Source organism: Chiloscyllium plagiosum, unplaced genomic scaffold (genome assembly GCF_037043375.1).
Source record: "Chiloscyllium plagiosum isolate Xiang-an unplaced genomic scaffold, Cpla_swu_hap1 HiC_scaffold_22, whole genome shotgun sequence".
Taxonomy (NCBI): Eukaryota; Metazoa; Chordata; class Chondrichthyes; order Orectolobiformes; family Hemiscylliidae; genus Chiloscyllium; species Chiloscyllium plagiosum.
The window spans coordinates 29,021,354-29,048,343 of NW_028270160.1; the positions used below are offsets into that span (position 1 = coordinate 29,021,354).

The following is a 26,990-nucleotide window of genomic DNA, read 5'->3' on the forward strand; positions in this document are numbered from 1 at the left end:
AGAATTTATTTTGGAGTGAGATTATCAATTTTGCCTTTTTAGATCAGATTGGATCTGACCTTTAAGCATCTAAAATTAAAACCTCTTTATGTTTTCTGACTTGGCATCTCGATGGTGGAACTTTGTGTGTTTTGGGATTCAGCATGGAAAATTACACACTGTCAAAGGCATAAGTATTTAGTTCAGTTTATCTACTTGTAACAGCTCTTGATTTACACATCACAATCCATGGTTCTGCTACCTTTCTTTGTAGCACAAACCCTGATTATTTCAACACACTGTATTTTAAAGGGAAACCTAGTGAACAGGTTACTCATTTCCTTCATGCTGCATGGGTGCACTTCCACCTAACATAGGGAGATATTTGGTAGAGTCCATTCCTTTAACAGATATTACAATCTTTTCTGGGCATTTGTAATTTCAACATTGACACAAGTTCCTGAATGTTTCTAGAATGTATCTACTTTTGCTATTTTTGGATTGGAACACTGTATCATGTAGTAATTAATAAACATGATGTTCAGCAGATAGCATTTATTTCTTCCAATGCTTAGGTATTTGTATCTTGGTTAATTCCTGTCAACTTAAATGCAGCAATAGTACATTGCAGAAAAACCTAAAACTTAGAATCCTCTCACACCAAACTGGTGTCTTCCTAACTTCTCTTCCTTGCCACCATGTCAGTTGATGTTGTTAATGACTCTCTCCAAGCACAATACTGATGCCTCCCCTTCATATCTGCCATCATGGGGTCCTTTTCGAAAAAAAAAACTATATCTCTTGAAAAAAAAACTGTCTATCCTTGCAAATTTGCACTCCTTTTCTCCAACATTACTCTGCAAAGTCCTTGAACATGTTGTGGCCACCAAAATCCATATCCATATTGCCAGAACTTTGTGTTTGAATCTATGCCCAGTCATTTTTCCAACAGCCCTCCCACAGTCCTGAAATGGCCCAAAATGACATTCTGTGTAACTACCCCTCCTGGTCTTTCCCAATTTATCTGCAGTCTTTAATAAAGTTAATGACCCCATCCTCATCTACCACCTCACTTACATCATCCAGTTGGGTGAAACTGGTGTCACTTTAATCTATCTAACCGTAACCATACAATCACATGGAATGCCATCTGTTCCTTCTCTATCACTGTTACCTCTGGAAATTCCAAAAGATCTACTCTTAATCTGCCACTGCTAGCTCTATGCTGCCCTTCAGTGAGACCATATAAAAGCATGGTGCAAGATTTAATTGAACCCCCCCCCCCCCCCAGTGGCTATGATGGTGAGACAGGTCGGAGAGTCAAGCAGATTACTGCCAACTAATTCCTAGCTTCAAGAAAACTGTCCCCAGTTCAGTTGGGGCTTGAAATGGAATCTCAGCCGCTAGCCACAGGATATCAGTTAGTCTCATTATTGAGCTATTTTTCATTTGTTATCCCTGAGTCTATCAGAATATAGTGGTCAGGGATTTAACAGAATTTTCAGGGGTCTCCTGTGCCTCCTGCCTATATGATGCTGGAAAAGCAGAGCAGAGAGTCCTTCACTGACAGGTATTCAGTGAGGGACTCAGCATCAGGTAAGGTGGGGGAGGGGTTAATGAAAACCATACTCTGCAATTGCCTCCAACCCCCCATCCTGAATCCCTACACCTCTCGAGCAACCCATCCCCTGTCACCTCTCAACTCACCTGGCTCCAGGAATCCAGCAGCAATCATTGAGATGCTGCTTAGGGCATTACCAGCCTTGGCTCCCAGTGATCCAGCTGGCATCTGATTGGCAGAAGCTCTCTGTCTTTCTGACCCAGTGGGAGAACTAATACTGGCTGGGTAAAGAGTGCGAGGGTTCTTTAATTACATCAGGCAGAATAAACTTGGGGCTCACCGTTGTTTAGCTTCTTCCTGAACTCTTTTCAAATGTTTTTCAATTTGAACTGTCCAAGAAGTGCACACACACAGACACACACAGACACACACACACATACCTATGCCCATATGTACATATGTATACATGCACATAGACACGTACACATATGCATGCATGCACACACACACATACATACACATATTTACACACACACACATACACACGGAGACATGAGGGCACATATGCATGCATACGCACACACATAGGAGAAAGTGAGGACTACAGATGCTGGAGATCAGAGTCGAGAGTGTGGTGCTGTAAAAGCACAGCAGGACAGGCAGCATCCGAGGTGCAGGAGAATCGATTCTCCTGCTCCTCAGATGGTGCCTGTCCTGTTGTGGTTTTCCAGCACCACACTTGCAACCTATACGCGCACACATACACATGTTGACAGATGCTCACTTTCACCTACATATATACACATACTCACACACGCCCACACATACACACATACACACACTTTCTTTCTGTCAGAAGAGCATCCCCTGAGGAACAAGTCGGGGTGGGGGGGGAGAAATTGCAAGGAGAGGGGACCAGGGCTCTCAGAAACCTTGGTGGCTCTCAGTTGGCAGACCAGCCCTACCCAATGGCATGTTCTTAATCAGCTCCTGAGGAAAGTTGACCATGGAACATCCACCCCAAATGTAATTTTTAACAGAGGCAAGAAGGCACAGGGAATCAGACAGGATTACTCCCACCTTGCTTTATTAAATGCCCATACCGCCTCCTACCTCGCCACATTCAGGAGTAAAGTATTCTGCTTGTTAACTCAATGTCCCACTCAACAGATGCTAGAGTACTTCCATGGTTTTCTGTTTAATTTCAGATTTTCAGCACCTGCAACATGATTTTAATGCTGTTTTTAAAATATAACCCACCAGCTTCTATTTCCTTCCAACCTTAAAAAAGGTCATTTACAAACCACTAAAGCTGTGACTGTGTTTCTGTGATGAGGAACCACAATAACTGACTATTGACTACCTATAACCTTTTGGAGCTTTCTGCCTAATTCCATCTGTTCTGTTCCAGATCAATTTTTCATTTTTTACAATTCCAGTGAAAAGTTTACAATCAAATATAGAATTTTTTGACATTCTACTACAACAAGCCTAATGTATTTTTGCGATGTGTCTTTATTTCAGATTTTTGAAGAATTTTTTAAAGTTTTGCATCCATTTCAAATGGCTCTAAGTTGTTTTGATCTATGGTTTGCAGCTCTCAGTATTTGGAAAGTATGAATAGTACGGACTTGAATAGACCTGCGTCAAATGAAACATGATCTGGAAAAAGAGCAATCTAAATGAAACAACACTTGGGTCACATTGGATTCTGCATTCACATCTTGAGCAACAAAAAGATTTTAATGAATTTCATTTGCTCTGAAGCAACACCTCAAGTGCTAATATGACCATTAGACCATAAGACATAGGAATGGAAGTAAGGCCATTCGACTCATTTAATCATGGCTGATGGGCATTTCAATGCTACTTACCCGCACTCTCCCCGTATCCTTAATTCCTTGCAAGATTAAGAATTTATCAATCCCTACCTTGAAGACATTTAACGTCCCAGTCTCCATTGCACTCCGTGGCAATGAATTCCACAGGCCCACCACTCTCTGGTTGAAGAAATGTCTCCTCATTTCCGTTCTAAATTGATCCCCTCTAATTCTAAGGCTGTGCCCACAGGTCTTTGTATCCCCGCCTGACAGAAACAAATTCCCAGCGTCTACCCTTTCTACGCCATGCATTATCTTATAAGTTTCTATTAGATCTCCCCTCAACCTTCTAAACTCTAATGAATACAATCCCAGGATCCTCAGCCGTTCATCATATGTTAGGCCTACCATTTCAAGGATCATCCGTGTGAATGTCTGCTGGACACGCTCCAGTGCCAGTATGTCCTTCCTGAGGTGTGAGGCCCAAAACTGGACCCAGTATTCCAAATGGGGCCTATCCATACTTTAGCTGAAAATGTGTTGCTGGAAAAGCCCAGCAGGTCAGGCAGCATCCAAGGAACAGGAGAATTGACGTTTCAGGCATAAGCCCTTCTTCAGGAATGAGGAAAGTGTGTCCAGCAGGCTAAGATAAAAGGTAGGGAGGAGGGACTTGGGGGAGGGGCGTCGGAAATGCGATAGGTGGAGGGAGGTCAAGGTGAGGGTGATAGGCCGGAATGGGGTGGGGGCGGAGAGGTCAGGAAGATGATTGCAGGTTAGGAAGGCGGTGCTGAGTTCGAGGGATTTGACTGAGACAAGGTGGGGGGAGGGGAAATGAGGAAACTGGAGAAGTCTGAGTTCATCCCTTGTGGTTGGAGGGTTCCCAGGCAGAAGATGAGGCGCTCTTCCTCCAACCGTCGTGTTGCCATGGTCTGGCGATGGAGGAGTCCAAGGACCTGCATGTCCTTGGTGGAGTGGGAGGGGGAGTTAAAGTGTTGAGCCACGGGGTGGTTGAGTTGGTTAGTCCGGGTGTCCCAGAGGTGTTCTCTGAAACGTTCCGCAAGTAGGCAGCCTGTCTCCCCAATATAGAGGAGGCCACATCGGGTGCAGCGGATGCAATAGATGATATGTGTGGAGGTGCAGATGAATTTGTGGCGGATATGGAAGTGTCCCTTGGGGCCTTGGAGGGAAGTAAGGGGGGAGGTGTGGGCGCAAGTTTTGCATTTCTTGCGGTTGCAGGGGAAGGTGCCAGGAGTGGAGGTTGGGTTGGTGGGGGGGTGTGGACCTGACGAGGGAGTCACGGAGGGAGTGGTCTTTTCAGAACGCTGATAGGGGAGGGGAGGGAAATATATCACTGGTGGTGGGGTCCGTTTGGAGGTGGCGGAAATGACGGCGGATGATACATTGTACATGGAGGTTGGTGGGTGGTAGGTGAGGACCAGTGGGGTTCTGTCCTGGTGGCGGTTTCCCTCCAAGGCCCCAAGGGACACTTCCATATCCGCCACAAATTCACCTGCACCTCCACACACATCATCTATTGCATCCGCTGCACCTAACCGCCACCAGGACAGAACCCCACTGGTCCTCACCTACCACCCCACCAACCTCCATGTACAACATATCATCCGCCGTCATTTCCGCCACCTCCAAACGGACCCCACCACCAGTGATATATTTCCCTCCCCTCCCCTATCAGCGTTCCGAAAAGACCACTCCCTCCGTGACTCTCTCATCAGGTCCACACCCCCACCAACCCAACCTCCACTCCCGGCACCTTCCCCTGCAACCGCAAGAAATGCAAAACTTGCGCCCAACCTCCCCCCTTACTTCCCTCCAAGGCCCCAAGGGACACTTCCATATCTGCCACAAATTCACCTGCACCTCCACACACATCATCTATTGCATCCGCTGCACCCGATGTGGCCTCCTCTATATTGGGGAGACAGGCCGCCTACTTGCGGAACGTTTCAGAGAACACCTCTGGGACACCCGGACCAACCAACCCAACCACCCCGTAGCCCAACACTTTAACTCCCCCTCCCACTCCACCAAGGACATGCAGGTCCTTGGATTCCTCCATCGCCAGACCATGGCAACACGACGGTTGGAGGAAGAGCGCCTCATCTTCTGCCTAGGAACCCTCCAACCACAAGGGATGAACTCCGATTTCTCCAGTTTCCTCATTTCCCCTCTCCCCACCTTGTCTCAGTCAAATCCCTCGAACTCAGCACCGCCTTCCTAACCTGCAATCTTCTTCCTGACCTCTCTGCCCCCACCCCACTCCGGCCTATCACCCTCACCTTGACCTCCCTCCACCTATCGCATTTCCAAAGCCCCTCCCCCAAGTCCCTCCTCCCTACCTTTTATCTTAGCCTGCTGGACACACTTTCCTCATTCCTGAAGAAGGGCTTATGCCCGAAACGTTGATTCTCCTGTTCCATGGATGCTGCCTGACCTGCTGCGCTTTTCCAGCAACACATTTTCAGCTCTGATCTCCAGCATCTGCAGCCCTCACTTTCTCTCAAAGACCCTATCCATACTTTATAAAGTCTCAGTAGCACATTGCTGCTTTTACACTCCAACCCTCTTGAGATAAATGACAACATTACATTCACTTTCTTAACCACAAACTCAACCTGCAAGTCAACCTTTAGAGAATTCTGGACTAGCACTCCCAGATCCCTTTGTACTTTGGCTTTATGAATTTTCTCACCGTTTAGAAAATAGTCCATGCCTCTATTCTTTTTTCCAATGTGCGAGACCTCGAATTTGCTCATATTGAATTTCTTCAGCCATTTCTTGGACCACTCTCCTAAACTGTCTAAATCTTTCTGCAGCCTCCCCACCTCCTCAGAACTACCTGCCTGTCCACGTAACTTTGTATCATCAGTGAACTTCACCAGAATGCCCCAGTCCCCTCATCCAGACCGTTAATATATAAAGTGAATAGCTTCGGTTCCAACACTGAATCCTGTGGGACACTACTTGTCACTAGCTGCCATTCCGAAAAAGAACCTTTTATCCCAACTCTCTGCCTTCGGTCACACAACCAATCCTCAGTCCATGCCATTAGATCACCTCGAACACCATGGGCCCTCAACTTACTCAGCAGCCTCCCATGAGGCACCTTATCAAAGGCCTTCTGGAAGTCTAGGTAGATAACATCCACTGGGTTTCCCTGGTCTAACCTACTTATTACCTCTCCAAAGAATTCTAACAGGTTTGTCAGGCACTGCCTCCCCTTACTAAATTCATGCTGATTTGTTCTAATCTGACCCTGCACTTCCAAGGATTTAGAAATCTAACGACGGATTCTAGAATTTTACCTACAACTGAGGTTAGGTCAATCGGCCTATAATTTTCCATCTTTTGTCTTGATCCTTTCTTGAACAAGGGGGTTACAACATCTGGGACTTTCCCTGACTCCAGTGATTTTTGAAAGATTATAACCAACGCCTCTGCTATTTCTTCAACCATCTCCGTCAGAACTCTAGGATGTAGCCTCTCCAGGTCAGGAGATTTATCAATTTTTAAACATTTTAACATTTCTAGCACTAAATGCTATGAAACAAACTGATCCATTATCCTGTGTGCTGCTGCATGGTCTTTTATGGTGTTTTTAAATTTAAAACTCTGTTCTTTGCTACTATTGAGGGCTGCACATGCTCAAATCTGTAAGCTGCCCTAGACTTGAATGGCCTCCAGAGGAACCCAGGTTAATGATTCCATCTGGATCTGTCTTTTTGGATCTGATTGCCCAGGATTTACACCAGATTTCATGTGAATCTCTGTTGGACTGTTCACAGGAGGCGTGAAAGCTGCTGTGGAACATGAAGATGCTTCATCATTGCAGCACCCTTGGCTCCTTATCCACCCAGCACCCACCAATCCGCAAAAAACCCCGACACCCCAACTCCCCTCCCGCCCGACCCCCCTCTCTCCGACTCCCCTCCCTTCCCTTGTCTCATCCTTCCCCCCCCAACTTGCCTCCGCTCAATGCCATGACTCCCCTCCCCCATCTCTTCCTCCCCACAACACCCTAGCCATGCTCCCAACAGCACTTTGACACGACTCCTGCCCATTGCAGCCCAACTCCCCTTCCCATGAAACCCCGACTCCTATTCCTGCGACAGCCTGTTGCACTATTGCAGTTCTCTGGCCCCTTTCAGTAAGTGTAGTTATATGGGCACCAAGTGCAGGGATGGGCAGCCAGCATGTTGTGTCACCCCTACTGTATTTAACATTCCGCTGTGGTCCAGACCAATTGCTGCCAGCTCAGAATCCCCCTTCTCAGTGCACATGATGGGTGACACTTCATTCGAACCGGAATCTAGTAAGTGTAATTGTAACTCTTAACATCATCACCTATCCAACCAGAGCTACAAGAATAAAGCTACAAAGGCTACCTGTCCTTAGTGCCATACCATATAAGAACCCTGCATAAAGCAGTGCTGTTCTTCCCCTCATGCCTCGCATAGCATTAGCATCTTGCCAATGTTCAATGTGGGAGCATCACACTGCCTGAGTAAATAGCAATGTAAACAAGGCAAGATCACATATGAATGACAAGTTAATGCGTGCAAGTAGTCCTCTTGCCTGTTCACCAGTGAGATTCTTGTCCAGCCATCAAAACTTTGGGTGAAAAATCAGACTTCCTTTCTCACCACTGAGAATACATTTTTCTGATCTCACCATATTTTGCCAACTGCCCATGTCATTCGGAGGCTGGGAAGATTCTGCCCATTGAGTCTGGAGGAGAACTTGAAAAGTGTAACTGAATCAAAAGGTAGAATTCATGAAGGTTTTAACTTAATGGGAGGAGGTGAAGGGGGCAGTCAGTTAACAGAGAAAATTTCAGTACATTGGATGAAAGTAAAGTTGAAAGAACTTGAAGAGAATTAAAGAAATTAAATGTGTCGGGACTGTAAACACACAGCATTTGTAAATTAATATTTATCAATATAATGGAGACAAACCTGGCTTTTAGAAAGAAATGTAATATCCTGACACCTGAACATTTTACTGTTCTTGAGCCTTTTTGCTGCCTGTGCTTTAATTAATACCAGTTTGCTGAAGGTTTATTAAACAGACTGTCTGTGGATATAGACTCAGATCATACCAGTACCACCATGTGACAAAGAACAGGAAGGTCTCACAGTTTGCAGCCCAGGTCATGTGTCATTCATTGTTTTCTATAAAAAGTGTGTCACATTCTAAACTTCAAGGGCTGACTTTTATTTCCCTTCAGGCATTGTACTTATATTGTTCCACGTGATCGTGTGGTACATATCATTAATGGTGATCTGATTGTGAACATTGCCCTGGAGGGACATGAAGCAGAGGTGTAATAAATATTCTATCGCATGTACAATTAGGACCAAAGGTTCTATATTTGGCAGTAGAAAAAAAACACCACCATTTTAAACATAATTTAAATATGCATACATGCTGTATTTATTTTAATTAAGGCTTGTAGAATTTAATAACCTTCAACTTCCAATTATATAATTTACCACACATCCTTGGATTATAATTCCAAGATAAAACTAAATGTTAATTTTTATATTTCACTAATTGATAAGGTTCAGCTGTTTCTAAATCTGTTCTTGTACTTAAATGCTGGCAGTAAGTTATCCTGAGAATTTACAACATTCTTAGAAATAGCTGCCAATTGCACATACGTGGAGAGGTGTGAACATGAAATGGTAAAAGAAAGGGTCATAAAGACGTTACAACACTTGGCCCATTAGGTCTATGCAAGATCTTTAGTAAAGCAATCCAGTCAATCCCACTCTTCTGCTCTATACACATAGCCCTGCAAGTTGTTTCTCACAAGTATCTGATGAATTTTCTTATGAAATTATTCATTCATAGAATCCTTAGAGTGTGGAAGCAGGTCATTTGGCCCAACAAGTCCACACCAAACTTTCATAGAGCATCCCACCAAGACCCAGAACCCTACCCTATAACCTTGAATTTCTTATGATTAATCTACCTAGCCGCACATCCCGAGACACTACGTGTAATTTAGCACGGCCAATCCACCTAATCTGCACAGCTTTGGACTGTGCGAGGAAACCAGAGCACCTGGGAGAAATCCACGCAAACACGGGGAGAATGTATAAACTCCAAACAGACAGTCAGCCAAGGCGGATTTGATCCTGGTCCCTGTGCAGTGAGGAAGCAGTGCTAACCACTGAACCACCATGCACACTTCACATTCATCAGCCACATGGACAGGGAGCTCCAGGTCATTATCACACAAAATAAGAGGAACAATATAAGACCATAAGACATAGGAGTGGAAGGAAGGCCATTCGGCCCATCGAGTCCACTCCGCCATTCAATCATGGCTGATGCGCATTTCAGCTCCACTTACCAGCGTTCTCCCCGTAGCCCTTAATTCCTCTAGACAACAAGAATCTATCAATCTCGGCCTTGAAGACATTTAGCGTCCCGGCTTCCACTGCACTCCGTGGCAATGAATTCCACAGGCCCACCACTCTCTGGCTGAAGAAATGTCTCCGCATTTCTGTTCTGAAATGACCCCCTCTAATTCTAAGGCTGTGTCCACGGGTCCTAGTCTCCTCGTTTAACGGAAACAATTTCCTAGCATCCACCTTTTCCAAGCCATGTATTATTTTGTACGTCTCTATTAAGTCTCCCCTTAATCTTCTAAACTCCAACGAATACAATCCCAGTATCCTCAGCCATTCCTCATATGTTAGACCTGTCATTCCAGGGATCATCCGTGTGAATCTCCGCTGGACATGATCCAGTGCCAGTATGTCCTTCCTGAGGTGTGGGGACCAAAACTGGACACAGTACTCCAAATGGGGCCTAACCAGAGCTTTATAAAGTCTTAGTAGTACATCTCTGCTTTTATTTTCCAACCCTCTTGAGATAAGAGACAACATTGCATTCGCTTTCTTAATCACGGACTCAACCTGCATGTTTACCTTTAGAGAATCCTCGACTAGCACTCCCAGATCCCTTTGTGCTTTGGCTTTATTAATTTTCTCACCATTTAGAAAGTAGTCTATGCTTTTATTCTTTTTTCCAAAGTGCAAGACCTCGCACTTGCTCACGTTAAATTCCATCAGCCAAATCCTGGACCACTCTCCCAACCTGTCTAGATCCTTCTGTAGCCTCCCCACTTCCTCAGTACTACCTGCCTGTCCACCTAACTTCGTATCATCGGCAAACTTCGCTAGAATGCCCCCGGTTCCCTCATCCAATCATTAATATATAATGCGAACAGCTGTGGCCCCAGCACCGAACCCTGCGGGACACCGCTCGTCACCGGCTGCCATTCTGAAAAAGAACCTTTTATCCCAACTCTCTGCCTTCTGTTAGACAGCCAATCCTCAATCCATCCCAGCAGCTCACCTCGAACACCATGGGCCCTCACCTTGCTCAGCAGCCTCCCGTGTGGCACCTTATCAAAGGCCTTTTGAAAGTCTAGATAGACCACATCCACTGGGTTTCCCTGGTCTAACCTACTTGTTACCTCTTCAAAAAATTCCAACAGGTTTGTCAGGCATGACCTCCCTTTACTAAATCCATGTTGACTTGTTCTAATCAGACTCTGCTCTTCCAAGAATTTAGAAACCTCATCCTTAATGATGGATTCTAGAATTTTACCAACAACCGAGGTTAAGCTGATTGGCCTATAATTTTCCATCTTTTGCCTTGATCCTTTCTTGAACAAGGGGGTTACAACAGCCATCTTCCAATCATCCGGGACCTTTCCTGACTCCAGTGACTCTTGAAAAATCTCAACCAATGCCTCTGCTATTTCCTCAGCCACCTCTCTCAGAACTCTAGGGTGTATCCCATCGGGGCCAGGAGATTTATCAAATTTAAGACTTTTTAACTTTTCTAGCACTATCTCTTTCATAATGGCAACCATACTCAACTCAGCCCCGTGACACCCTTTAATTTTTGGGATATTGCTCATGTCTTCCACTGTGAAAAATGACGCAAAGTACTTGTTAAGTTCTCCTGCTATTTCCTTATCTCCCATCACTAGGCTTCTTGCATCAGTTTGAAGTGGCCCAATGTCTACTTTAGCCTGTCGTTTGTTTCTTATGTACTGAAAGAAACTTTTACTATTATTTCTAATATTACTGGCTAGCCTGCCTTCATATTTGATCCTCTCATTTCTTATTACACTCTTTGTTATCCTCTGTTTGCTTTTGTATCCTTCCCAATCTTCTGATTTCCCAGTGTTCTTAGCCACTTTATAGGATCTCTCTTTTTCTTTAATACATTTCCTGACTTCCTTTGTCAGCCAAGGTTGTCTAATCCCTCCCCGGTTAATCTTTCTTTTCTTGGGAATGAACCTCTGTACAGTGTCCTCAATTATACCTACAAACTCCTGCCATTTTTGCTCTACTGTCTTCCCGGTTAGCCTCTGCTTCCAGTCTATTTTAGTCAGTTCCTCTCTCATGCCCTCATAATTACCTTTATTCAACTGTAACACCATTACATCCGATTTTGCCTTCTCCCTTTCAAACTCCAGACTGAACTCTACCATATTATGGTCGCTACTTCCTAAGGGTTCCCTTACTTTAAGATCTTTTATAGAGTCTGGTTCATTGCAAAGCAGTAGGTCCAGAATAGCCTGCTCTCTTGTGGGCTCCATGACAAGCTGTTCCAAAAAGCCATCCTGTAAGCATTCCATGAATTCCCTTTCTTTAGATCCACTAGCAACATTATTTACCCAGTCCACCTGCATATTGAAGTCTCCCATGATCAATGTAACCTTGCCTTTCTGACATGCCTTCTCTATTTCCCGGTACATGTTGCATCCCTGGTCCTGACCACTGTTAGGAGGTCTATACACAACTCCAATTATGTTTTTTTTGCCTTTGTCGTTCCTCAATTCCACCCACACAGACTCCACATCATCCGACGCTATGTCATTCAATACCATAGATTTAATTTGGTTCTTAACTAACAAGGCAACCCCACCCCCTCTGCCCACCTCTCTGTCTTTTCGATAAGTTGAAAAACCATGGAGGTTTAACTGCCAGTCCTGACCCCCCTGTAACCAAGTCTCTGTGATGCCTACTACATCATAATCATTCACTATTATCTGTGCCATTAGTTCATCAGCTTTGTTATGAATGCTACGAGCATTCAGGTAAAGTGCCTTAATGCTAACTTCCTTATCATTAGAGATGTTGGAAGTCATATGTCCTAAATTATCCTTGCTTTTTACTGTATTCTCAGTCTGCCTCAATTTTAAATCCGCCTGGAAACATGCTATCCTGCTGCTTATCTTGCCATTTACCTCCATACTCCCTGTCGCTTTCACTTTCCCTTCCCCCCAACTCAGAAGTTTAAAGTCCTATTTATCCTCTTCGCTAGAACATTGGTACCTGATCGGTTCAGGTGGAGACCATCCCAACGGTACAGATCCCCCCTGTTCCAAAACTGATGCCAATGCCCCATGAAGTGGAATCCCTCTTTCCCACACCAATCCCTTAGCCACGTGTTTACTTGCCTAATTTTCTTGTCCCTATGCCAATTGGCACGTGGCTCGGGCAGTAATCCGGAGATTATGACCCTTGAGGACCTGTGCTTCAATTTCCTGCCTAGTGCTTCATAATGCCCAAACAGGTCCTCCACCCTAGTCTTGCCTATGTTGTTGGTACCAACGTGGACCACAACAACTGGATCCTCCCCCTCCCGCTCCAATATCCTTTCAAGCTGGTCAGAGATGTCCCGAACCCTGGCACCAGGTAGGCAACACACCATGCGAGACTCCCGATCCGGCTTGCAAAGGATACTATCTGCCCCCCTAATTATAGAATCCCCTATAACCACTACTTGTCTATTAGCTCCCCTCTCTTGAATGGCCTTCTGCACCATGGTGCCGTGGTCAGCTGGCTCATCCTGTCCAGAGCCCTTTTCCTCATCCGAACAGGGAGCAAGAATCTCGTACCTGTTGGACAAGGTCAAGGGCTGAGGCTCCTGCACTCCTGAACTCCGGTTCCCCCTACCTGCCTCACTTACAGTCACATTCTTTTGTGCCTGATCACTAGCTGAATGTGAATTACTTAATCTCCCAGGTGTGACTGCCTCCTGAAACAAAGCATCCAGGTAACTCTCCCCCTCCCGGATGTGCCGCAGTGTTTGAAGCTCAGATTCCAGATCATCAACTCTGATCCGGAGTTCTTCCAGCAACCAACACTTGCTGCAGATGTGGTCACTGCCGTTCACAATGGGATCAGCCAGCTCCCACATCATACAGCAACAGCACATCACCTGCCCAGCCATCTCTGCTTAGTTAGTTAATTACTTACTTTGTACAAGTATGAGTTAGAATACCTTCTGATACCTCTCTGCTATAGTTTTTTTACCCTAAATAAGGACTTGATGTATACACACACAAAAAAAACGAAGTAAATTTTTAACTAGTCCCTGGTAAAGAAATAAAAATCCTTACCTTAAAAGAAAAAGCAGAGTAGTTAAGGAGGTTAGAGGAGGAGGGTGGGTGGGAGATACTACAGGTGTAGAATCTCGGGTTTAGCCGCCTTCCTGACTTATATACTCACTTTTCCTTCCCGGCTGCCCCTCTGCTTGCCGTCACTTCCTCTGCTGCTCCCGCTCTTTCTGTGGAGAGAGAGTAAAAAAAACACACCGCTGCCCGCTACAGGTAAGCAATTTTAAAACAAACTGTCTTACCTTTGCTGTAGTCTCCCGGGTTCGCTTTTACCTCGACGCTGCTCCCACTCAAAAAAAAACATAATATAAAATACATAATCATAGTAAAAATAATACAACGTTAATGTTAATGATACCTAAATATACTGGATATCAAAATCATGAAAATAGTTATCAGAATTATGGATTATATGACAATTTAAAAGTTTATATAAACTATGAGTCAACATCCTGACAGCCAAACTTGAGCTTACTGGTCTGATTTTAATTAGACGTAAACAAAAATTGCTGGAGAAACTCAGCCAGTCTGAAAGCATCTATGGAGAGAAAGCAGAGTCAAGATTTCAGGTCCAGAATCCTGTTCTAAAGAAGAGTCACTGGACTCGAAAGGTTGGCTCCACTTTCTCTCCACAGATGCTGCTGGACCTGCTGAGTTTCTCCAGATATTTCTGATTTTTGTTTCATAATTTTAACCAGGTTCAGTTCAGAAAAGTCATACTGTTCTACTTTTAGAAAGCAAATTTCAAATGACAACACATAACATTTAACTTATTGAGTGTCAAAGCATTGCTCTGTGTGGTATCAACCATATATATTGAGGATCCACTTCACAAATAAATACTGTAAAACAATTGTGGAAATAATTGTGCTATTTAGCTTGCTGGCTTGAAGTGAAATGCACTATTAAAATGTATTGTTTCGGTACTGTTAACCTTCCTCAGTAGTGACTGAGACTGATAAACTAAAATAAACCTATGACCAATGCATAAATGTTGGTAAATCTGGACCATGTGTCATGAACTTTTCTCAATGCACCCTGTGTTTCACACCAGATAAAACCATATCATGAAAGTGGATGGAACTAATGGATGGAAACAAGAGTTAAACTGTCCTTAACAGCCCAATAAATAAACAGGAAGCGATTGCATTTTAACGGCATTTAATTTGAAAACTGATACCAATAATGGTGCACTCAGCAGCATCTGATTTCAATTTCCTTGTATTCTAGTAAAACCCTTTAATAGGTGCAATTGTGCACAGAACAGGATCTGTAAGGGCCTCAAACAGAGCAACTTACATTGCTGCTTCAGTATCAGTTCAGTCAACGATGTAGCTTCAATATATTGCACTGCTGTAAACGTAAAACCTAATGAGAAACATAATCTGTGGCATCTTGAAAATGATGCTCATTTGGTCTTCAACATAGGTCAACAACCTAAAATAATGATTCCTCTTTAGCGGTATTGGTACTGTATTGACTCATGCTCAAGAAGAATTTCAATGTGTCTGGAAGTGACTCTCATCACAGCTTGATTTTTATTTCCAATGATAATGAACTTTGGGTCATATGTATAATGAGCCACTAACCATAACTGGTGTTTTAAGCCTAAAGGCAAGTTGAAAATCTATCCACTGACTGTCACAGTGTCTTAAATGCTAAAGCAATGAAGTCATGCTAGTCAACTATAAATCAAACTGGGGTCCAACTGACTGATTCTTGGCATCACATCCTGGAGGGACTGTACTTTCGAATTACTGGAACGGTGCAGGGATGCATTATATCAGAGGGCCTAGATTTAAGAGAATTGGCAAAGAACTGGGGGTGGGATCACAGAATCACAGAATTGTGATATCACTGAAAGTGACCATTTGGCCCATCGAGTCCAAAAGAGCAATTTTCTCAATGCCATACACCCATCTTCTCCCCATCACCCACACATGCTTCCTTTTCAGATAAAAGTGTAACTAATTTTTCAATTAAACCAGCCTCCACCACAGTCTCAGGCAGGTCACTCCAGATCTTAACTATTTGCTGGGTGAGAAAGATTTTCCTCATGCTGCTTTTGCTTCTTCTACCAATTACTTTAAATCTGTGTTCTCTCTTACTTGATGCTTTCACAAGCAGGAATTGTTTCTTTCTAGTTACTCCATCCAGACACTTTGAATACCCCTCGACTTTCTTTGCTCCAATAAAATCAATCTTACTTCTCCAATTTATCCTTATGATTGAAATTCTTCAACTCTGGAAATCATCTTCATGACTCTTTTCTGTACTTCCTCAATACCTTCACATATCTATTAAAGTGTGGTCACTTGAACTGGACACAACTCTCCAGCTAAGGTTGAACTAGAGTCTTATTCTCTTTGATTTTCTGCTCTGTCTCCCTATTAACAAAGCCTAGGATTCCATGTACTTTATTTGCTGTATTCTCAACCTTCCCAGCCACCTTCAATGACTTATGGAAGTATACAGGCAGCTCTCTCTGCTCCTTCACCTCCTTTGGAGTTGTACTCTTTATTTTATAATTGTGTCTTCATATTCTTTTTATCAAACTGCATCGCTTTACATTTCTCAACATTTAATTTAATCCACTGTACAAGCTAGACAGGTTGTACCTGAACCAAAATGGATCCAATATCCTTGTTGGGAGGTTTGCTCATGCTGTTGGGGAGATTTTAAACTGATTTGGCAGGGGCATAGTGCACAAAGTAAATGTCAAGACAGGAGCAAGGTCCAATCAGATGTAAAAGGAATGCTAGGGGCGTCCAGTCAGCGGTGAAGACATGGGCAGGATAAGGCACATGGGAAGTCTAGAAAGCTAAATTGCATCGATTTTAATGCAAGGAACTTGACTAGTAAGACAAATGAACTTAGAGATTAGTCAGCATGTGGGAATATGAAAATGCTGCAATCACTGAGATATGCTGAATGAAGGACAGGAGCGGTAGGTCAACATTCTGGGGTATAGGCATTTCAAACGCATTGTGGGGGCAATTAACAGAGGTGGGGAATTGGAGCTAGTGGAAGTGGGTGAGGTCTTAAATGAATACTTCTCTTCTGTATTCACAGAGAAGAAAAACTTTGGAAACAATGATTTCAGTTGGCATGGTGAGGTTCTAGAACATGTTAAGACGAATAAGGAAGGAAGTATTATATGTTTTAGTGAGCATAAAGGTGAAAAAATCCCCAGGGCTGGCGAGATGCATCCCAGGCTGCAGACCAATTAGTCTGACATCAGTGGGAGGGAGGTTATTGGAAAACATTCTGAAGGACGATTAATATTTGGAAAGGCAGGGATTTATCAGAGATAGTCAGCAGAAATCTGCTAGAAGAGGATCTTGTCTGACTGATTTAATTAATTAAGCTCTTTGAAAAGGTGACTAAATACATTGATGAGGTTAATGCAATTGATGTGGTTACATGGACCTCAGTAAGGCTTCAACAAGGTTCCACATGAGAACTTTTTCCCCATGGCAGACATGTCTAAGACCAGATGGCATAAATTTAAGGTGAAGAGTAAGTAATTTAGAGGGAATTTCGGAAAACATTTTTCACCCAGAGGGTGTGGAAATTTGCAACGTGCTGCTTAAGAAGATGATGGAGGCCATAGAAGCACCCGGATGAGCACTTAAAATGCCAGGGCACAGTAGGCTATGGACAAAGTTCAGGTAAATATAATTAGTGTCGGTTGGTACAAAACCAGAAATTGCTGGAGAAACTCAGCAGGACTGGCAACATCTATGGAAAGAAAGCAGAGGTAACATTTGAGTCCAGTGACTCTTCATCAGAACGGGTTCATGTAGTTTGGTGTTTGTTGGTCAGTAATGATATGGTGAACGGCCTGCTTCTATGCTGTATGACTGCAATTCCACTCTACTGCCACCTGTGTGCCTATTCCACCAACCTAGCTATGCGCTTTTCAGGTCGAGAGGGATTATTTTTAACACGTTGAGCTGATCTCATATGGAATGAACTGCCTTAAAGATTCAATAATCAGCAAACTGTAATTGACAAATACTTAGATTAAGTTTCCAGGGCTACAGGGGAAGTGCAAGGCATTTGAACTAATTGGCTAACCCTTTAAAAGAAATATTGCAGAGACAAGGTCCAAATAGTCTTTATCTGTAATGTATCACTCTTCGATTGTATATGTTTCCCCAGTGCCCAGCCTGGGACTCTGAAGAGTTCCCTTGATAAATATGCCTGAATTCAGTAGCTGCATTTATTTATTTTTGTTCCATCTTAATTGAACATAAATGTGGGATCACTGACAAGGTTACAATGATTCTGAATTATATGCAATATTGCTAAGGTGACTCATTTTAACCAATCATCTTGAATATCAATTCAATGAAATTGAATAGAATACAATTGCTTTTTTAACAACAGGAGAGAGATTGCCCATGGTGAATCTAAAGACATGTTTTGTAATGGCACTAAAAGTTATTCCATGCTTCCATTATACAGCATTTTTATAATAGAAAAGCTACTTTCATCCAAGATAGATCTCTGTTTAAAATGACCTGTTTCTTTTAAGTTCACACAGTATAAATACTAAGCCCTATTACCTTCAGCTGTTCACTCCAGCATAACGTCAGAAGTCAGGACATTTGTTGATCACTGCTTAGTGTTCAGTTCCACTTCCACAGGTAATGAAACAGTTCATGTCTGCCTACAGAAAGACTGAGATAACATTCAGGCACAGGTGATAAGTGGCAAATAAGATTTGTGCCACACAATTTCTGAGCAATGATCATCTCAAAGAGAGAGATTCTAATCATTCTTTAAAAAATACAATGACATTGCCATCATTGAATGCCCCACTGTCAACATTTGGGGGCCACCATTGACGAGAAACCTAACTGGACCGGCCTCATAAATACTGAGTCCACATGATCAGATCAGAGGCTGGAAACTTTGGAATGAGTAATTCTCCTCACTCCCCAAATCTATTCCTTCATTTATATGGTACAACTAAAGAGTGTGAAGGAATACTCTCCAGCAGCTTGGATGAGTGTGGCTCTATCAATCGTCAAGAAGCTCCAAGAAAATGCAGCCCCTATTCTCCACTCTTCTGTCTCTCCACCACAGGCATATAGTAGCAGCATATAGTAAGTACCACTTGCAAGATGAACACATCGAGGCTCTTTCAACAACACCTTCCAAACCCACAACCTCTACCACCTAGAAAGACAAGAGCAACAAACCCATGCAAGCACCATAAGCTGCAAGTTCTCCTCCAAACCAAACATCCCATTGACTTGGAATTATATCCCCATTCCTTCATTGTTACTGGATGAAATTCCTGGAGTGCACTCTCTAACAGCATTCATAGTGCATCTCCATCATGTAGATTGAAGCAGCTCAAGAGCACATCACCACCTCAAATGCAATTAAAAGAACATTAAATTCTGACTTTTCCAGCTATGCTTACAACCAAGTTTTTTTTTAACAACTCAATAGATACATCCAGAATTAATGTTGACTTGAAAATTGGTTATTGTTTGAAATTCTCTGGGTCCTGTCTCTGCAGGAAATGAGTCAGAAGATATTGCATAAAATAATTAGCTGGCTCTGTTTTCTGCTTTCGAGAAAGCCGTTGTTCTCAGAAGCAGCAAGTAATAAACAGGGCTCAGCTTTACAGAACCCATGAATTAGATCAAAGCTCTGCAGTCTTGACCCATTCATTCATGGATGGTGATCGACAATTAAGCAACCAACAGGAGATGGAGGCTTCACAAATATGAAACACTGAACTAGTAAATAAAAGACTCAGGCCAATGCTTTGGAGACATGTTTCGAATCCCACCACAGCAGGTGGTGAAATTTGAATTTGCTTAATAAATTTGGAGCTAAAATAGTTAGTCTGACGGTAACCAGGAATCAATTGATGTTTAAAACCTATCTGGTTGATTAAAGCCCTTTAGGGAATAAAAATCTGTCATCCTTACCTGGCTTGGCCTATCTGTTACCCCAGACCCATTGGAACGTGGTTAACCGCCCTCTGGTATGGTCTAGCAAGCCACTCCATTCCAGCACAATTAGGGATGGCCAACAAATGCTGGTCTTAGCATTGAATCTGACATTTGGTGAAAAATATATCGCAAACAATTCTGAAAAATGGGCAGATCCCAGGACATCAGCACAAAAGACAAGGCTGAAGAATTGACCTTCATCTTCAGCCAGATGTGTTGAGTGGATGATCTGTCTTGGCCTTCTCCCCAGCACCACAGATATTAGCTTTCAACCAATTTGATTCAGTCCACATGATATCAAGAAATGCCTGACGAGTCTGAACATTGTAAAAGCTATGGGTCCTGACAACATTCAGAAATAGTACTGAGGACTTGTGCTGCAGAACAAGCCATGCCCCTAGCCAAGCTGTTCCAGTAAAGCAACAATACTGGCATCTACATCATGTGGAAAATTGCCCAGGTATGACCTGCACAGAAAGCAGGACACATCTAACCCTGTTAACTACCACTTTATTAGTCCACATTCCACCATCATGGAAGGAGGTCATCAACAGTGCCAATGAGCCACATTTCAAAGGTATAACCTGCTCACTGGCACTCTGTTAGGGAATACCAGGACACTTAGCTCCAGGTCTCATTACAGTCTTGATCTAAACATGGACAACACAGCTGAATTCCAGAGGTGAAGTGAGTGATTGTCCTTGACATCGAGGTAGTGTTTAACTGACTATGGCATAAAGGAGTCCTAAGCAAAACTGGAGTTGACCAGAATCGGGGAAAACCCTCGCTGATTGAAGTCATAACTAGAACAAAGGAAGTGAGTTGTGGTTGTTTTCATCAATCAACCTCAGTTACAGGACATCACTGCAGGAGTTTCTCAGGGTAGTTACCTAGGCTGAACTATCTTCAGCTGCTCCATCAATGCTTGTCCCTCCATCAGAAGTGGGAATGCTAGCTGATGATTGCACAATGTTCAGCACCATTCACAACTCTTCAGATTCTGAAGAAGTCCACACTTAAATGCTGGAAGACTTGGATAACATCCAGGCTTGGGGTGACTAGTGGCAAGAAAAATTCATGCCACACAAAGTGCCACACAATGACCATCTCCAACAAGGGAGAATCTAACCATGGCTCCTTGTTATTCATGAACATTACCATCACTGAATCCTCCACTATTTACACCTTGGGAGTTATCATTGACTAAAAATCAAATGGGACTAGCCATTTAATACTACAGGAGGAAGCCAGAGGCTAAGCGCATTCTGTGAGTAACTCATCTCCCCAATTCCTGTTCACCACCTATAAGGCATAAATCAGGAATGAAATGGAATACCATCATCTGCATATTCTCCTCCAAGTCATAAACAACCCTGACTTGGAACTTTATCACTGTTCCTTCGCTGTCGAGGGTAAAATTCCTGGAACTCCTTACCTCCAAGTATTGCAGTAGTCCAGGAAGAAAGCTCACCAGCTTCTCCAAGGCAATTTGAGATGAGCAACAAATGTCAGTCCAGCCAATGACACCCACATCCAATTCAACAAAAAATGTGAGACTTGAGTACAACATGTAAAAAGTCAAGTTTAAAATTGGCAAATGCTTTGCATATGTAATATTTGTATGGGTGATCCTTTAAGAGGTGACAACAATGTTTAGTATTTTACGCACTGGTCTTTAAATTGTTATTGTTTTTGTTAACTTCTGTTAAACTAAAAAAAAGCACAATGACACCAGTGATTAAAATTGCCAGGGAAGATTTGGAAGTCTTCAGGCTCTGACACCAATGACATACAACCAACTTTACCCTTAGTGACAATGAACAGAGGTGTCATTTTTGTCATGTTTCATGGAGGTTTTCTCTCTGCAAAGCCCATTGAGTTTTCTTGCATTAGTGATACAAACCCTACCTTATTAATTGGGTACCATATCCCTACAGCACCCCTCTTATCTGAATTGAGCATGATTACCCCAATCACCATAACCGGAAGTATTCCCACTTGCTGGGACGTCCTGGGATTAGAAAGCTATTGTGACCCAGTCATGCACTGGCAGTCTGGCCCTTCACGATTTGTGACATTTGGCCCGGAAGTGACAGTTTAGGGTAAATTGTGGTGCGACTTTCCGGACAGGAACCTGGAGGTTCTGATGGATGGATGCAGAGGAGGCCATGACACTAGATCCTTCTAGCCTGGACCTGGTGTTTGACCCAGGTTAGAGCGGTCTCAACCATCCAGATGTGTAGCAATAGACAATAGACAATAGGCAATGCTGCTGGAAGATCAATGACCTTCTGCACTCCAGAGGAATTAGTGCCACCAACTTCTCTGTATAACCTCACACTCATGCTATCTCTGCTGCTGCATTCATCTCCAACCAAGGCTTTTGCTCTGCCACTCTCACTACTGCATATACCGTCCTCGCTCATTCACTCTCATCCACACAATCCCTCCGGATTACTAACCCTGCATACCCTCATATTCACCCAATCAAGACACCATACCACATGTCCCCACCTGCACCAGCACTAATAGTTGTGCCAGCCAATTTCATCTCATTCAATCCCACCCTATATTGCTTTCCAAAGATACCAGCTCATGCTTGGGTGGTAACAGCCAATGCAGGTAGTAGGGCCACCTTCATTCAGCTATCCAACCCTTATAAAGCAAAGTCACTCACCATAACTATTCCATTGAGCTGGAGTTGTCAGGTAATCACTCAGACTTGTACTTCAGGAATTCTCAAAATCTAATTTTTATCCAGCAGGTGGGAAAATGAGAGCCTATATATAAATGAGGTAGGAAGAAAGGTGATAATGAGAGATCAGCCTCTCACTATACACTAATGAGAATCTCATCTCACAATCTGGGACTGATTAGAAATGCAACGTTTGGTTTCATTGTCAAGAAAGGCTTGGCATCTCCCCTGATTTCCCCAAATGTCTTGTTATATCCCAAATAATCCAGGGCCTGGGCTGATTTCATCCAGAGAGAAAGGTACACTCTATTTAGAACTGAGGAATACAAGCAAACAAATCAAAGTCCTTACCAAGTTGCCTTTTTTTGACAGGTGGAATAGCTCAGCCTGCAGCCTGTTCAAAGCTTTGTGACCCTCGTCATCAGAAAAGCTGATAGGTCAGACTGCCAGTTCCCACAGGACTTAACGTGTAACCTGCAATTGAAGAAAAGTTGACATGAGCCTCCAATAAACTCTCATTCTGTTTTCAAGTTGTATAATCCATTAGGAACCTTTTCTCCTGATCAAGCAATTCAATACACTAATTTTTTGAAGTTACTTTTAAATTTAAATAATTGTATCAATTTTTGGATTAATTCCATTTCCCTTTATTTTTCAAACAATGTTCTCTCTTCCTTGTTCTGGCTGTATCACATATTCTTGTCAGTTGGCTCACAATTATCTATTAACAATATAACCTTTAAGTTAACTGTCGACATATAAATTTAGTCATTTGCATAGTTTGCTTAGTCATTCCTATTGTTTAAGGTCAAATATATTACTGCATAAAGGTTTGAATATTTTAACCCCCAACTAATATGAAACACCAAGCAAAATATGCTTAAAATAAACATAATGGAGACACATTCACTTATTAAAAATGGACAGAGACTGGGGGGATTTCCAGGATTATGATCTGAGAGAGCAGGGGAGAGCTCAAATCAAAAACCTTTGAGGGAGAACACATTCTCCTTATCAATGTAATGGTTACTTCAAGTACAAGATTATGCAATGTCAAGTATTAAAACTATTCAGGCCATAATCCAAGAGCTTTACCAACCATCAAGCACACAGCTTTCTCGCTGGCATTTGTACCATAATGCCAAGTCAGCTGCATCTGTAAATCAAAGCATCCAACCAAATTGAAATCCTAAGAATGAATCAAGTTAATGACTAGCAATAGACGTTTGGCTTTGATCAACCATCCAGGTGACAAATTGAAGAAAATGTTGCCAAAATACCATTGAAGAAACCATCTCTGAGAGAGTCAGAAAATGAGTGTTGAACTGAGGAACAATCATCAATAATCCAGGAAATAATTACTGAAAAATAACATGTTAAAAACAGGAAGGATTGCTGAGAATCATTAATGATTTAAGGTATATTTGCTTGGGTGAGAATGTAATTACTGACTGCAGGCTGAACATTGTGAGCCTGTTTTACTGTAATTAGCACATGGGGAATGCTGTGTCTTCCAGATAATAAGGACAGGCAACTAGAGAATAAACCCTATGACACTAAACCTCCTTCACATTTCTGTTGCCTCAGGATTTAAATACACTCAAGTATAGGAGTAAGTCAAAACATAATTCACACCATGGTTAGGAAAGTGCATTAGCAGGGTAAGCTCTCCGATGGATTAAATTGCCTTTCCCTGATTTCTCTTATGCTGAACCTGACCAACTATTAATTCTGTCACCTGCTCCACCAATTTTTCTTCTTCTTGACACAGATAAGTTCAAGCTGCCAAGCTGATCTATTGATACTTGTTGTTATTAGTCCACTTGTGGACTTCATTATATAATGTACAGGGAGGCCTTGATTTATGAATGTCTGATTTATGAATGCTCATACTTATGAATGTAATCCCATACAGATTAACATTAATTTTAAAGATCCGACATGTGAATGTTTTCTTGTACCTATGACTGGCTATTTTGTATTTTGCTGCATTATATTCTGACTTGCAAACAATAAACTTTCAAAAGGGCTGAACAATGAAGGACTGAGGATGTTTGGAACCCAGGGATTGCTTGTGTACAGATAATGTGCAGTAGGCTATCTTCTTTTGCAGGCTGTGAATTGTTTATTTATATATTTATATATCTTAACATACATATACATAGGTTAAATATCATTACAAGGAATGTAAACACATACATTGTCCTGAATATTAAACATTATCATTTGGTACATTGAAACAACATTATTTTTTGGCCACACAGCTTTCAATTTCATGCTAAATTCTTCTGAAATAAGTTTGCCCCAAATGATATACAGTTTTCCCCATATAGACAACTAATGTATCAATGCCTGAGTTCATTTTGATGAACGTAGAAGAACAGCATTGGGGCAGAGGGCAAGGGCAGAGGAATCCATAACAACGTGGTCAACGTTTGTTCCTCGGGCCAACACCATCCCAAAATAATGGTAATAGATAACATCTCCCCTTCCTTACTACTTCAGAAAACAAAATGTTTTAATTCACAACACAAGAGGGACCAAAATCTGCTTCCTCAAGATATAACTTCATGAACAGATTTTGGAAGAAAATGGGCAATTCAAAAATATAGTATATCTGGACCCTTCCTAGACTGTTTCAATGAATGTCCCTGGACCACAGAATGGGAGCCTGGCCAAGAAACACAAGTTAGAGCATATGCAAATGAGCTTGAGCAGAAACATGGAAAATGAATCTTCTCATAACTAGCAATATTTTGGAAAATGCATTCAAACTGCTCAAGCTAGTTTGCATATACCAAACACTTCTTGTTCAATGAAAGTGCAATTGGACAACATTTTGAAATAAAAATGCCATTTTTTCAAAATACCTGGCTTTAAAATATTCCTTGATTTCTTGAAAAATGGTAGCTAGATTAAGTCAGAGGGTTTACATAATAAAGAAATGAACATTTTAATCAATGCTATTCTGAGTAACCCAATTTTAAGGGACTGAAGATGACTTTCAAAAACATGCCTAGCACCGACTCAGAAGGTTCTTGTTCAAATTCCACTTGCTCCACTCATGTGTCATAACATACTTGAACAGGTTGATTCAAAATATCTACAGCACAACTTGTTGATTATTTTAGTAAATCAAAACAAGAAATCAGAACTTTTTGAAACACGCCTCAGCAGTAACATCAATGCAAAAACGCATTATTTTTAGAGGGCGCAATTGGTTGAAACACTCAATAGTGACTCAGTCATCCTGAGGCTCAATTTGGTGCGTGCGATCTGATTGTAACAAGATGTTTTTCAAACAAAAATTTGATTTGCATTAGATACCATTTGTACTTAAAATCTTTTACACTGGTTTGGTGGATGTTGGGCAAATTGAACAGTAATGCTCAGTCCAGCTGAACAGAAACCTAATACCGTTCACTTCCATCTTTGTCAAGCAGGTCAGGCATCTAACCAGTCCAACTTCCTTCAATTTCATCGATACGCAATTTGTCAGGACTGTTGGAGATTTCAGGTTCCCATTAATTGCTACAATCTGAAGGCCTGCTTTAAGAAGACCACCATCACCCCGGCACCAAAGAAAAACCATGCAGTGTGCCCGAATGACTACCGCTCGGTGGCTCTGACCTCTATCGTTATGAGCATTTTGAGACACTCATCATGGATCACATCAACTCCAGCCTAACAAATTGCCTACTGCTGCAACAGGTCTACAGCAGATGCCATCTCCCTGGCCCTACGTTAATCCCTGAAACATTTGGATAACAAGGTTACCTATGTCAGGCTGCTACTTATTGACTCAGCACTATAATTCCAAACAAACTCATCTCCAAACTCCGAGACCTAGGTCTTGGCTCCCGCTGTCTGTAAATGGATCCTCAACTGCCTAATCCACAGACTGCAATGAGTAAGAATAGTCGACAACACCTCCTCCTTAATTCTTAACATAATCCTTAACACCCGTGCCATGCAAGGCTACATACTCAGCCCCCTATTATACACCTTATGCACTCACGATTGTTGGCTAATTTACGCCACAACTCCATTTACAAGTTTGCTGATGACACCACCATTGTAGGTCAGATGTCAAACAACGACAAGATAGAACACAGGAAAGAATTGAGTGCTTAGCGGCATGGTGTAAAGACAACAATATCTCCATTAACATCAGGGAAATGAAGGGGCTGATCATTGACTTAAGCAGAGTCGAGGGCACATCTCTCTCTGCATCAACAGTGCTGAAATGGCGATGGTCAAGGCTTGTTAAGTTCCTGGAAGTGATGATCATCAACAATCTGTCCTGGTCCACCCATGTCGATGTGACGGTCAAGAAAGCACAACTTCTCTACTTCCTCAGGTAGTTAAGGAAATTCAGCATGTTCACAATGACACTTTTTAGAGATGCACTGTAGAAAGTATCCTATTTGGATGCATCACAGTAGAGTATGGCAACTACTCTTCTCAAGACCACAAGAAACTACAGCAAGTTGCAAACTAGACTTCC

The 26,990-nt window shown here is 42.5% G+C and overlaps 1 long non-coding RNA gene across 2 annotated transcripts in view; it reads right to left on the reverse strand.

Moving 5' to 3' along the window:
* The window catches only part of LOC148145964 (uncharacterized), a 252,222-nt gene extending 238,355 nt beyond the window's left edge, over positions 1 to 13,867 (reverse strand). For both annotated transcript variants that reach the window (XR_015761005.1, XR_015761004.1), the window contains exon 1: positions 13,814 to 13,867. This is a non-coding gene — a long non-coding RNA (uncharacterized LOC148145964). The remainder of the gene's footprint in view (positions 1 to 13,813) is intronic.
* Between the last annotated feature and the right edge of the window lie 13,123 nt (positions 13,868 to 26,990).